This window comes from Panthera onca, chromosome A2 (assembly GCF_046562875.1).
Source record: "Panthera onca isolate mPanOnc1 chromosome A2, mPanOnc1 haplotype 2, whole genome shotgun sequence".
In the NCBI taxonomy this organism is placed as follows: domain Eukaryota; kingdom Metazoa; phylum Chordata; class Mammalia; order Carnivora; family Felidae; genus Panthera; species Panthera onca.
This window is the reverse complement of record NC_138340.1, coordinates 145,468,006-145,481,650: the sequence shown is the minus strand read 5'-3', so window position 1 is coordinate 145,481,650 and position 13,645 is coordinate 145,468,006. Positions and strand designations below refer to the sequence as shown.

Sequence of the window (13,645 nt, the reverse complement as noted above, 5' to 3'; positions counted from 1 at the left end):
CTTTATAGATTTTGGATACTAGCCCTTTGTCCGATATGTCATTCGCAAATATCTTTTCCCATTCCATTGGTTGCCTTTTAGTTTTGGTTGTTTCCTTTGCTGTGCAGAAGCTTTTTATCTTCATAAGGTCCCAGTAATTCATTTTTGCTTTTAATTCCCTTGCCTTTGGGGATGTGTCGAGTAAGAGATTGCTACGGCTGAGGTCAGAGAGGTCTTTTCCTGCTTTCTCCTCTAGGGGTTTGATGGTTTCCTGTCTCACATTCAGGTCCTTTATCCATTTTGAGTTTATTTTTGTGAATGGTGTGAGAAAGTGGTCTAGTTTCAACCTTCTGCGTGTTGCTGTCCAGTTCTCCCAGCACCATTTGTTAAAGAGACTGTCTTTTTTCCATTGGATGTTCTTTCCTGCTTTGTCAAAGATGAGTTGGCCATACGTTTGTGGGTCTAGTTCTGGGGTTTCTATTCTATTCCATTGGTCTATGTGTCTGTTTTTGTGCCATTCTTCCACTTATTCTAATTTTAGGTTTTTTTCCTACAACTTGCAGTCTATAGAGACTCAACTAACACAACTCCCCACCTTCAAGTTCTCAAAATAATTTAACATTTTAGTTCACCGAATAAGATGCTCTATGTTTTACCTTCAGCGTCATTCACCTCTCATTCACTTGTGGTTTTCTGTTACATAATTCTCGTTTAATTAACGAGTCGTCCAACATTGAACGTCACACCTGCAAGGCCCACTGTAGGGACTGTGGAGATATGGTCCCTTTCCTTTAGGTGCTAAAGCCTGGGGGGGAACCCGGCATTCACATTCATCAGGGAAACATGATTGGCACCATGGGGAAGATGACTAAATGCCTAACCTAGCGGACAGGAAGCCAGAGTGGAAAAGCCTCACTCTTCCCTGGGGTAGTTAGGAAAGAACTCATGTAGAAGAGACACGACTTTTGGGTTTTAGGGTTTTATTGTAGTGGATGGTACACTGACATGGTCCCACATTCAGAAGGCACATCATGTAATGTATGCTTGACAGCTTAACAACGCTGAAGTGCCCAGGTCAGTGGCACTGAGTCCATTCACATGTCGTGTTACCGTCACCACCGTCCAGACCCAGAACTCTTTTCATGTCGCGCGACTGAGACCGTCCCCTTTAAACGCGGACTCCTCCTCCCCACTGCCCCCAGGCCCTGGCGAGCACTGTTCCACTTTCTTTTTCTATGAATGTGACTGCCCTAAGTACCTCACGGACGTGGAATCACACAGTATTTGTCCTTTTGTGACTGGCTTCTTTTACTAAGTATAACATCCTTAGGTTCGTCCAAGTCGTAGCATGTGTCAGAACATTCTCTCTTTTTAGGCTGCACGATGTTCCATTGTGCGCGTATACCACACCTTGTTTATGCGTTCAGGTTTTTCAGAGTTCTTACTCTCCTGATGTCCCACTCCTTCATGATTTGTGCCCCCAAGCACCTTTCTAGAAGGTCAAGGCCTTACATGACTCTTCTTTATTGGGCAGAAGGACCTACTGGCGTGACTGTCTTTTCCCAGAGACAAGGAGCTGACCTCCAACACCTCCAGAGGCGAGAGGCCTCGTCTCTTAGTTAGCTTGGTTTCTTCAAAGAAACACTTCCTTTCAAAGCCCTTCAGGCTGTCAGTCCTCTCAGCCCAGATGTCGTCTGGGAACTGAGCTCCCAGTGCTGACCCGGAGCCCATTAGCATCCTGCCGAGCCGCTTCTGGCAAAGGCCTCCGAGTGGATTTTCTTCGGAGCCTTGGCAGGGAGCTTCCAGAAGTGCTGCCTGTTTTCACCCTGCCCCACTCATTGGGTGCTGAGGCATGTCGTTCTTCAGGGGGAGAGGGGCCCTCTCAGCTACATCCTTTCAGACGCTTTATCTCTCATTCGCCTGGGACCTTTTGTGCCACCTGGGGCCTTTGCTCAGTCTTTCACAGGAAAAGATGGGGGGGCCACTCAGTCTCCTTCAGTCTTTTTCCATTGCTTTTTCACCTTCTTAAAAAAACAAACAGGGACATCTGGGTGGCTCAGTCAGTTAAGAGTGTGACTTCGGCTGAGGTCATGGTCTCACAGTTCGTGAGCTCGAGCCCTGCCTCGGGCTCACTGCTGTCAGAGCAGAGCTGGCTTCTGATTCTCTGTCTCTCTCTTCCTCTCTCCCCCACTCCCCACCGGTTCTCTGTCTCTCAAAATAAATAAACTTAAAAAACAGCGCAAAACAATCGTGCTGTCCGAGAACGCCCTTGTTCTTAGGAGATACACTTAGGTGGTTCACGTGGCAAGCGCACCGGGACGCCGATGAGCTGCAGGCAAGCCCGTTCCTGGATATTTAGGGGTAAAGGAGTGCAGTGCCTCCATTTTACAAGTGATTCAGAAAAAAATGCGTCTACACAAACAGGCAAAGGAAAGGGGTGACAGGGGCGCCTAAGTGGCTCAGTCACTTAAGCATCTGACTCTTAATTTCAGCTCAGGTCATGATCTGGTGGTTCGTGAGTTGAAGCTCCACACCACTGTCAGCACACGGCCCGCTTGGGATTCTCTCTCTCCCTCTCTGCCCCTCCCCGGCTCTTGCTTAAAAAAAAAGGAAAGAAGAAAGAAAGAAAGAAAGAAAGAAAGAAAGAAAGAAAGAAAAAGGATGATAAAACAAATAGGGTAAGATGTAAGAATTGGTGATTCTGGTGCCGTGGGTTGAATGTTGTGTCCTCCGAAATTCACGGGTTGAAGCCCTAATCACCAGTGTGATGACAGTTGGGGGCAAGGCCTTTGGCAGGTGATGAGGGCCTCAGAATAACAGTAGGTGGAGCCCTTGTGAATGGGATTAGTGCCTTTAAAAAAGAGACACCAGGGAGCTCCCCCACCCTCCACCATGTGAGCACACAGAGCGAACACAGTCATCTGTGAATGTGGAAGCGGGCTCTTGCCCGGCACGGAATCTGCTGTCGCCTTGATTTCAGGTTTCCCAGCCTCCAGAACTGGAAGAAATAAATTCCTGCTTTTATAAACCACTCGGTCTACGGTATTCTGTTGTGGCAGCCCAGACAGACTAGGACAGAGGGGAATTCTCAACACAGCAGATTATCGGATATGTTTATATGAAAAATTGGATTGAAAGGCTGTTGGAGGGTATGTGCCAGAGAAAACAAAGTAAATGAAAAGCCAAGGTAGATATTAACTTGGGAGGTGGGGTGGGGACGAATTGGACAAACAGTGCAATTAAAGCCCAGTAGATCAATAGGCTCAGCATTCATTCACTGCAGGTGTTTACTGATAACCTTCTACACGCCAGGCATGTTCTTAAGCCCCGGGGGACACAGTGGTTAACAAAGTCCCTTCCGTCAATAAATATATAATCAATATTTACATCAATAGGTATATAATGTAATGTCAAAGGGTGTGTGTGTGTGTGTGTGTGTGTGTGAGTGCGCGGGATAAGTCTGTGAAGAAAAGTACAGCTGGGAAAATGGATGAAGAGGGGGAATGATTTTAGATAGGACAGTCTGGAAAGACTTCCCTGATCAGGTGATATTTGAGCAGATCCATGAAGGAAATAAGGAAGGATTTCAGGCAAACATCAGGGAGGAGAGTGTTCTGACAGCGGGAAGAACAGGTGTAAAGGCCCTGAGGTCAGAGTACAGCCTGGCCGCATGTTGGGGGAACCAGGGGAGGCCACTGGAGAGGCACACAGCAGGGGGAAGAGGGAGCCCAGATCTTTAGGGTTTTACAGGACACGGCAAAGACCGGAACGATTCGTAATCGTAACAAAGTACACACTGGATGCTGATCTAACTAAAACCTGTGGTAAGAGGATGGAGGCAAAATGTTAAATCCTCATCTACCATACCAGAAAGTCAACAGATAACAGGGGTAACAAGAAATTTGAGAATAAGCGTATTATTTGGAAGTGTGGAGATAAATACCAGAAGAAACAGCTAAAAGAGTGGACCATGGTTGCCTCTGGAAAGGAACCCGGTTGAATGGCAAGAGCGTGGTGATGGAGGCCACTGTTGATTGTTACGAGCATTTTCGTATAATTTTTCAGGCCATATGCCATATTGCACTGACAAAACCACAAAAACAGAACAGGAAACAAAACCCACCAAAAAACCAAGGAGTGACCTCCCATGTCCTAGTTTCATAGGCAACGGCAGGGATGACCTTCCGTTCTGCTGAAGGTCACCGTCATCGCCCCCCCCCCCCCCCCCCCCCCCCCCCCGTGGCCTGGTTCGGCTGTTTGGAAAGACCCCGGGAAGGCTGCTCCCGCGTCCCCAGGGCGGCCAGCAGGCGTGTGCGGCAGATGTCTCGGGAAGTGCCCTCTGAGCCCTCCCAGCTGCTTGGACTCTTCCTCACGAGACAAGGCTTGTGCACAGAACCACCTCCGCTCAGTGATCAGCAGCAGCCACTGCGGCAGGCTGGGGCCTATGATAAGGGATGGACAAGGTTTGAGCTGAAAACCACACCGAACACGGCATTCTTGCTCTACTCCCCAACGCCGTGGGCCACGTTCAGTGGGAGAAGTTACGGGAAAGAACCTCCATTCGCTGAGTGTTCACTGTGCTTTAGTTTACGTGCTGAGGCTGTATATACGTGATTTCATCTAATCCTCACAAACAGCCCTGTGTGTTTAATGCCGCGAAGCCACACATTTAAAAATGGTTAAGATTGTAAATGCTATGTTACGTGTATTCTACCATAATTTTTGTCACTTAAAAAAATTTTTTTTAACGTTTACTTGTTTATTTTTGAGAAAGAGAGCAAGCACACAAGTGGAGGAGGGACAGAGAGAGAGAGGGGGAGACACAGAATCTGAAGCAGGTTCCAGGCTCCAAGCTGTCAGCTCAGAAGCCGGCTCTGCACCAACAGCAGTGAGCCCGATGCGGAGCTCGAACCCACGAACTGTGAGATCATGGGCCTGAACCAAAGTCGGATGCTTAACCAACTAAGCCACCCAAGTGCCCCTTTTTAAATTTATTTTTGAGAGCGAGAGAGAGAGAGCAAGCAGGGGAGGGGACAGAGAGAGAGAGAGAGGGAGGATCTGAAGCGGGCTTTGTACTGACAGCAGAGAGAGCCCGATGCGATGCGGGGCTTGAACGCACAAACTGTCAGATCATGACCTGAGCGGAAGTCTGACGCTCAACCAACTGAGCCACCCAGGCGCCCTCTACCATAATTTAAAAAGAACAGCAACAACCTTGTGTGGAAGGTATTGTTTTTGTTTTCCAGAAGAAGAAACGGAGGCTCAAGAAATTAAAAAACTTGTCCAGCTAGTAGGTGTGTGAGCCGTGTGCATCGGGCTTTGATGGCTTTCTGCCCTGTCGGGAGGGCTCAGTGATAAGGAAGAGAGTAAATGAAACGGAAGGAATGGGCTCTAGGGGGGAATCGGAGTCTTCCTTTAGGGCCTCACGGCTGTGCCCGCTACCAGCTTGGTGCCCCTCCCTGGCGCAGGGAGCAAACGCGGGAGTGAGGTGCACTGATGAACATTCCCCAGCTCAGCAGCTCCGGGAAAGGGGCTCCTGCTGGCTGCTCGTCCGTCACCCAGGAAGGCCACGTCGGGGACAGGCTGCGTATGCCTGCAGCAGGTGAACACAGAGCTCTGAGACTTCTTAGATACTCCACGGGAGGTTCCTTTCACTCGATTTCAGGTTCTGAATTAGCTGAATTTTTAGATGATGCAAATCTGATTCTTTCCCTGCAGGAGTCGGAGGAAATGACAAGTGCTTGGCAGAGGGCAAAGAGAGCATCAGCATATCATTAAGATGCGGTTGGGAGAGCAGGGGTGCGGTGGGGCGAGGGGAGGGAGGCTTAAGAGGGCAGGTGAAGGGATGAAGGATAATTACAATAATAACACCATCCAACACTTCTGCAAAGCATGCTGTGCGGCAGGCACTGTTCTAAGCACTTTATGTGTATTAATTCATTTAATTCTCAAAACCGTGCTAGGAGCTTAGTATCAGTTATCAGTTAGCTAAAGAGTACACAGTTTATAAAGCACTGAAGGATCCTATATGCCAATTTCTACCTAACAAAAGTATTATTTGTAATACACAAAACCTAGAAACTACCTAAATGTTCAACAACAGGGAATATTATAGCCATGGGATTTATGGAGACATAAGGCCATCACATTACCTCCCTTAATCTTTACGACAACCCTGTAAGAGAGGTGGGAACCCATTTTCCAGGGATGGAGACTGAGGCTCAGAAGCCTAATAAGGTTAGATTTGAAAGTCGATTTGAAAGCCAGCCCCATCTAACTTCAGGACCCAGGCTCTTACCTACCATGTTATCCCGCCTCGAAGACCGGAAGATAAAAGGTACTGCGCAGAACTGCCATTCAGCAGGACGACAGTCACATGAAACCTGAGGCTGTGGGCAAATGCCAGTCATGACAACAGTATCTGAACCAGGTAAGGGGGTAACTTGAGTGAAATGAGTGAAGTCGTTCTAAGTAAGATCCCCACAGGAAGCCCGGGACAGGGCATCCTTTCCCCCACCTTCACTGGTAACAGCCCCGTTTGGCAGTCACCATGCCCTGTGCCGCTTTGAGCTCCTGGGCCTTTGCGTCCTGGGTTCCAAAGTGAGAGAGGTGGCAGAAAACGGTGCTTTTCTTTCTCGGGTTCCCCTGGGACCTGCTGACCCGCCTGGATGAACCGTCCGCTGAAGCCACCCCTGCTTGGAGCAGAAGAACCCGGCCGGGGTGTCTCTGAGGCCGGCGTTTCCGCCGCGTCCCACGGCCTCCGGGAGCCGGGACTCCACGCACACGGCCTCCTCTGTGCCGCGGACGCCTGTGTCCTTACGTGCACTGTCAAACGTCCAGGGGTCTCGGGCGAACCTTGGCTCCTTCGGCCGCCACGAAGCAGACCACGCCCTAGAGCTGGTTACCACTGCTGAGTTTGCAGCCGACCTCAGAGGGGAGGCGAGGAGGCCACACAGTGTCGTCACCTGTCGCAAGTCCTTTGCCCTTTCTCACCGGGGCTGGCTTCCTGCCACCGTTCTGGCTCCGCTCCATGTTTTTCGTGGGTCCCCTTGACCCTCCTCTCCTCACTGGTCTCCTGGCTACAGGAGCCAAGGCCGGAATTCCTTCCTCTGCTTCGTGCACAACAGCTCGCCCTCCCCGCCCCTCCCCTCCCTGCCAGTTCCACTCACAGGTCACACCGACCCCGGAGACTCGCCAAAGGTTTTCTCCTCAAAAGAAACTTCTTTCTTCCTTCCTTCCTTCCTTCCTTCCTTCCTTCCTTCCTTCCTCTCTCTTTCCTTTCTTCTTTCTTTCCTGCTTTCTTCCTTCCTTTTTAAATATTCTTATTTATTTACCTGCTTGTTTGTTTGCTTTGAGAGAGAAAGGGCACACGTGAGCAGGGTAGGAGCACAGAGAGAGGCAGAGACAATCTTAAGCAAGCTCCACGCTCAGCATGGACCTGGTGGGGCTCAATCCCACGGCAGTGAGATCCTGACCTGAACAAAAATCAAGAGTCGGATGCTTAACCAGCTGAGCCACCCAGGCGCCCAACGCCTCCTTTCTTTTTCTTTCTTTCTTTCTTTTAAATTTTTTTAAACATTTATTTATTTTTGAGAGAGAGAGAGAGAGAGAGCGAGCATGAGCAGGGGAGGGGTGGAGAGAGACACACACACAGAATCTGAAGCAGGCTTTAGGCTCTGAGCCATCAGCACAGAGCCCAAAGCGGGGCTCGAACCCAGAGACCCCAAGATTATAACCTGAGCCGAAGGGGGACACTCAACTGACTGAGCCACCCAGGAGCCTTCTGACACCTCCTTTCTTAAGAGGAATTCTAGTAACAACTGTTTAGGGGGGAAAAAACATTATTTTAAAAAAACTTTTACATTTCCATTCATCCGAGCTTACCCAGAAAACAGAGGTTTAATGGGACATTCTCTTCGAACGATGCCTGTAAAGAAGGAGGGAAGCAGGACTGAATAGAGGGAGATGTTAAGGTTCCGTGCAGTTGCAATGAGTCTTCACCTAATCCCACGGCAAGTTCTGGAGGTGCAACGGCCCCTGGAGTTACGCCATTGAGGCCAAAGGGGCCAGGCCTCTGTCCTCTGCTTTCCACACACACATTGACCGGTCGTGCACTGTATGGGAGACAGCACAGGCTCAGGACCAGTCGAGACAGGGACAGAGCAGGCCAACGCCCAGCGGCTGAGGGTATGAGTGCCTCCCTCCTCAAGGCGGGACGTGGATGGTGCACCGCGGCAGCCGCTGCAGTAATAATAATTTTATAGAAGGGTGAAACAATCTCAGTGCCTATCTATTGGGGATTTGATAAATAAACAAGGGAACATCTACACCAAAGAATACTATACAGTTGTTAAAACTTATTTGTTGGGGCCCCCACGTGGCTCAGTTGGTTGAGCGTCTCACTCCGGCTCCCGTCATGATCTTGCAGTTCACGAGATTGAGCCCCGCATCGGGCTCTGTGCCGACAGCTCAGAGCCTGGAGCCTGCTTTGGATTCTGTGTCTCCCTCTCTCTCTGCCCCTCCCCCACGTGCACTCTGTCTCTCTCTCAAAAAGAAACATTAAGGAAAATTTCTTTAAATAAAAAAAACTTTGTTTGGTAACATAGAGTGATAGCATATATTATTATTATTATTGTTATTATTCTTATTATTTGGAGAGAAAGAGTGCGGGGAGGGGGGCAGAGGGAGAGAGAGAGAGAGAGAGAGAGAGAGAGAGAGAGAAAATGAATTTTAAGTAGGCTTATGCTCAATGAGGAGCCCAATTCAGGGCTTGATCTCACGACCCCGGGATCATGACCGGAGCCGAAATCAAGAGTCTGACACTCAACTGACTGAGCTACCCAGACGCCCGTCAAGATATATTCTTAAGTGAAAAAAGTGAGTTGCAAAACAGTACTATCTCATGACTCCCATTTTTATATTTAATAAATAAATAGTCTAAAAGTATCGATTCCAAACTTTTAATACTGACTGCCTCTGGAGAGGTGATTATACAAAAAAAAAAAAAAAATTAACAATAAACATTACTTTCACTACGATAATCTTGAGAGTAAAACGTTTTAGGAAAAGATTTTCTTTTTAAGTCATCTCCACACCCAACGTGGGGCCTGAACTCACAACCGCGAGACCAAGAGTCCCATGCTCCACCCACTGAGCCAGCCGGGCGCCCCAGGGTGAAACTTTTCTGGAAAAAAAAAAAAAAAAAGGTCGGAGCCAGTTGAAACCAGGTAGCTGTCGATGAAACGTCAGTCAAGGCAGTGACTGTTCTTGCCGACCTGAATTCCTCTCCCATCCGTTCTCTGGGAGAAATGGCATTTCTCTCCACTTCCTGCCTTAAATTGTGTGGCAGCCCGTGCAGCTGTTGAGCAGCTGTCGCATCCCCTTCCCACACCGCGGTGGCTGCGAGCACCTCTGGAGGAGGCTGTTGGTTCCGTGTGGGCGTCGGAGGAACAGGAAGAGCTGGGGTTGCCCACATTCCACAAAGCCCCGCAGCACACCCCCGGGCTGCAGCTGTGGCCGGCATCCCTCGCTCAGGGTGGGAATCCTGGGCCGCTCCCTCCTCCCCTGTCCTCCTCCTTACCGTTGTCATCACAGTGACAGTTACCGCTAAGTCAGAGTTTACCCCCGGCCTCGCGACGTCCCGGGCGCCTTAGATTCACGATCTCCTTTCCGCCTCGCAACAGTCTTATGAGGTTATATGCGATTATCTCGGTTTACAGACAAGAAACTGAAGCCTTTGCCCAACCTGGTGAATATACTAAAGCCCGCTGAACTGTCCACCTTAAATGGGTGGCTTTTATGTCGCCTCAGTAAAACTGGTTTTCAAAAAGAGAAAACTAGGCCCCCCGGGTGGCTCAGTCGCTCAGTCGGTTAGGCGTCCGACTCTTGGTTTTGGCTCAGGTTGTGATCTCGCGGTTGGTTAGTTCGAGCCCCACGCTGGGCTCTGCGCTGACAGTTCGTCACCTGCTTGGGATTCTCTGTCTCCTTCTCGGTCTGCCCCCTCCCTCTTGCTCTCAAAAAAAAAAAAAAAAAAAATCAACATTAAATAAAAACAATAAAAAAGAGAAAAGTAAAGTCCACGTGGGTTAGATAACTTGCCCAAGAGCACAGAGACATAAAGTGGCAGGACGTTGTTAGCAAGAAGGAAGCAGGCAACGGATGCCGTGCAGGGTCTCTTACACCAGACCCTCCCGACTGTCTCAGTCCAATATCTCAGTCCGTGGAGGTGACGGGTCGGGAGTGGGCAAGCCATCTGGGCATTCACTTCTAGCTGTGAGCAGCAGCATCTGGGCTCCTCAGAGAGTGGCTCTAACAGGATGGGGTGGGGAGGGGCTGGTATGAGAGAGAGAAAAATGAGTGACATCTGTCACTGGATGCCCCATGCTGCAAATGCTCGAGGTGGAGCAAGGGCCGGAGGAACTGATGGGTTTCTGTCTAGTGTCCCGGGAGCCCGGCGTTCAGCTAAGGCAGTGGAGAATGGATTGGGGGGGGGGGGATGCCGGGAGAAGGCGGCCGATGGAGGGGCCGCATCAGGCTGGGTCCCAGCTCACTGTCCTCCCCAGTGCAGGCACCTCCCCACGTGCCTACAAAGTGGTATCCAAGCTAGGGGGCATGGGTGTTGCTCTAACGACACGTGCATGTTCTACTAACGAGACCATCAGCATTCTCTTGAAATAGTTGGTGTGAAAAAGTTTGATGGGTTTGAAATCCTTTGCCTTATCACAAGAAATTTCCATAAGAGCTGTTAAACTCTTTAAAGATAATTTCAACTGCTGTAAAAATCTGAAGGGTGATAAAAACACTTAAAATTTTTTTATCTCCTACTTGGGCAAAATTTCTCATTGGTGGTGATTACCAAGGACTTGAATTGATCATTATCTTAAAATCTCCATTGGCAATTATTTATTGCGAGGCATATAAAAAAGTTTTAAAAGGGGTGCCTGGCTGGCTCAGTCGGTGGAGGATATGACTCTTGATCTCAGAGTTGTGAGTTCTAGCCCCACGCTGGGTATAGATATCACTTAAAAATGCAATAAAATCTGGGGGCGTCTGGGTGGCTCAGGCGGTTAACTGTCCAACTTCAGCTCAGGTCGCAATCTCGCGGTTCATGGGTTTGAGCTCCATGTCGAGCTCTGTGCCGACAGCTCACAGCCTGGAGCCTGCTTCGGATTCTGTTTCCCTCTCTCTCTGCCCCAGCCGCCCCCTGACCTCTCCCTCTCAAATAACCATTTAAAAAAATAATAAAATCTTAAAAAAGAGGTTTAAAAGAATTATGCCTGTGCTATATTTATTACCCTCACTCCAGAGCAGTGCTGTGCAGTCGGGCGGCCACTGGCCACATGTGGCCACCGAGCCCTTGAACTGTGTGGCTGGTCCGAATGCAGGTGTGCTGTATTTCACTTACAAGTGAAAATACACACCAGACTTAGTAAGAAAACAGGAATGTAAAATAGCTCACTATCGATGTAATTATTTCATAAAATATCTCGTTATTTAATTTTTATAATATTGTGAATATATGAAGTTAAATATATTATAAAAATTTTTTTAAGTATGTTCATGGAAACAAGCTCAAGTTTCTCATTAAAAACTTGAAAATATTTTATTTGGAAAATTTTATACAAATTCACTCTTTAACATGTTCTCTAATGACTTTATATTTTACTTTTATACTTCTTTAATATAAAGAAAACATAATTACTTTTTCCATCAAGCCCCACACAGATGTCCCCAAATCCCCTCCAGTTTACTTGAGCGTGCCGTAAATGTTTCCTGTGAGTGCGATGACGTGAAATCGTTTCAAAGAAGGTAGGACTGAGCATCTATATTGTTCAGAAAGATACTTTTGAGTATCTTTAAGGTTTGAGGGGCGCCTGGGTAGCTCAGTTGGTTACGCGTCCAGCTCTTGATTTTGGCTCAGGTCTTGGTTTCACGGTTCGTGAGTCTGAGCCCTGCACGGGGCTCTGTGCTGGCAACGCAGAGCCTGCTTGGGATGCTCTCTCTCTCTCCCTCTCTCTCTGCCCCTCCGTGCTCTCTCTCTCTCTCAAATAAACAAACTTTAAAAAAAACTTTTTTTTTTTAACGTTTATTTATTTTTGAGACAGAGAGAGACAGAGCATGAACAGGGGAGGGGCAGAGAGAGAGAGGGAGACACAGAATCCGAAACAGGCTCCAGGCTCTGAGCTGTCAGCACAGAGCCCGACGCGGGGCTCGAACCCACGGACCTCGAGATCATGACCTGAGCCGAAGTCGGACGCTTAACCGACCGAGCCCCCCAGGCGCCCCTAAAAAAAAAAAAAAAAAAAAAAGTTTGTAAAAGGCATTTTTGTGCATCTCTGCGTGCCAGATGCCCTGCTGGGTTCTGGGGATACACAGCTCCGCACCCTACATACGGTAGGGCGTACAATATATACAGCGACAATCATGTGAGGGAAAATCTTTGTGGTCCCACTAAGCAAAGAAACACCCGGCAAGGAGCTCCCACAACCTGCTCTGTTGGCTGCAGAATTCATGGACATCTTAGGCCCAGACCAGCCACTGAGCAGTGGGCCCCGAGACCTCAGTCTGAACAGACGGACAAGGGAAGGTGGGGCCCTTTGCATTTTTGAGCTTTACGTTTAAGCAGAGCCCCTAGCAGGGCTCCTTACTGCACGTTTCCGCTCCGTGAGGCTCTCTCTCTGTCCTCCCGTAAACTCCAGAAGCCCTGCCTCAGCTGTGGAGCATCTGTGTTCGGGTTTCTTATAATCCGTATGCCTGAGGCGAGGCATGTCCTGAAGTCAGAGGCCAGGCTACCCTGGTGCTTGTAAACTCGGTTATTTTTTACATGTGTGACTTTGGCAAACCATTTAGTTCTCGTTATGGGCGAGTATAATGCCAAGGCTGACTTTCTGTTTCCAACTTCACCCCACCCCCGGGGTGGAATCCTGCATTCTCCATAATCGGCCTCTGCAATGCAGGAAGCCACCCCTGTCCTTCACTTGCATAATTTGAGATGCTAGCATTTTCTCGGCTCTTCCGAAGTAGAGCCCAGGACACTGTCCATCTGGAAAATCGCCAGAGAGCACTGAAGGTGACGGATATCAACATTAGATCCAGACTATGGAATCACTTCCTGGAAATGCGAAGAAACAATACGGCATCTGTTCAGATGAATATTACTTTCTCAAGTTCTGTATGGCCTTGGGCCTGCTCTGTGATGTAACTTTGTCATAACTTTCTCCATCTTTGCCCCCAAATACCCATGTAATTGTGCCTACAGCAACTGATATACAAATGAAGGTACTGGCGGGGCGCCTGGGTGGCTCAAACGGTTAAGTGTCTGACTCTTGATTTTGGCTCAGGTCATGATCTCATGGTGCGGTGCGTAGGTTAGAGCTACCTGCTGGGCACGGAGGTTGCTTGGGATTCCGTCTCTCCCTCTCACTCTGCCCCTCCCCTGCTTGCATGCGCACGCACTCTTTCTCAAGAACTTAAAAAAAAACAACAACCCAAAAACAAATGAAGGTATTGGCATACACATTTATCATAAAGACTACGTAAATGTATGGATGTAGTGGAATGGGTGTACTTAGCTATAAGAAGTGTTATCCATGTTTAAGAAGGAAGGAATAGACAGGGGAATGGCAAAGTAAATTCTAGCACTTCTATACGTGAACTGTTTGGGCAG

General features: G+C 48.6%; 1 long non-coding RNA gene across 2 annotated transcripts; it reads right to left on the bottom strand.

Moving 5' to 3' along the window:
• Positions 1-5,194: 5,194 nt before the first annotated feature.
• On the bottom strand, positions 5,195-9,616 carry LOC132679513 (uncharacterized). 2 transcript variants are annotated; one of them, XR_014137318.1, is made up of 5 exons: positions 9,560-9,616; positions 7,864-8,093; positions 7,175-7,328; positions 6,282-6,368; positions 5,195-5,691 (listed from the first exon to the last, which is right to left on the bottom strand). It is a non-coding gene; the product is annotated as an uncharacterized LOC132679513 (long non-coding RNA). The 2 variants fall into 2 exon arrangements; XR_014137317.1 differs by lacking the exon at positions 7,175-7,328.
• Positions 9,617-13,645: the final 4,029 nt, after the last annotated feature.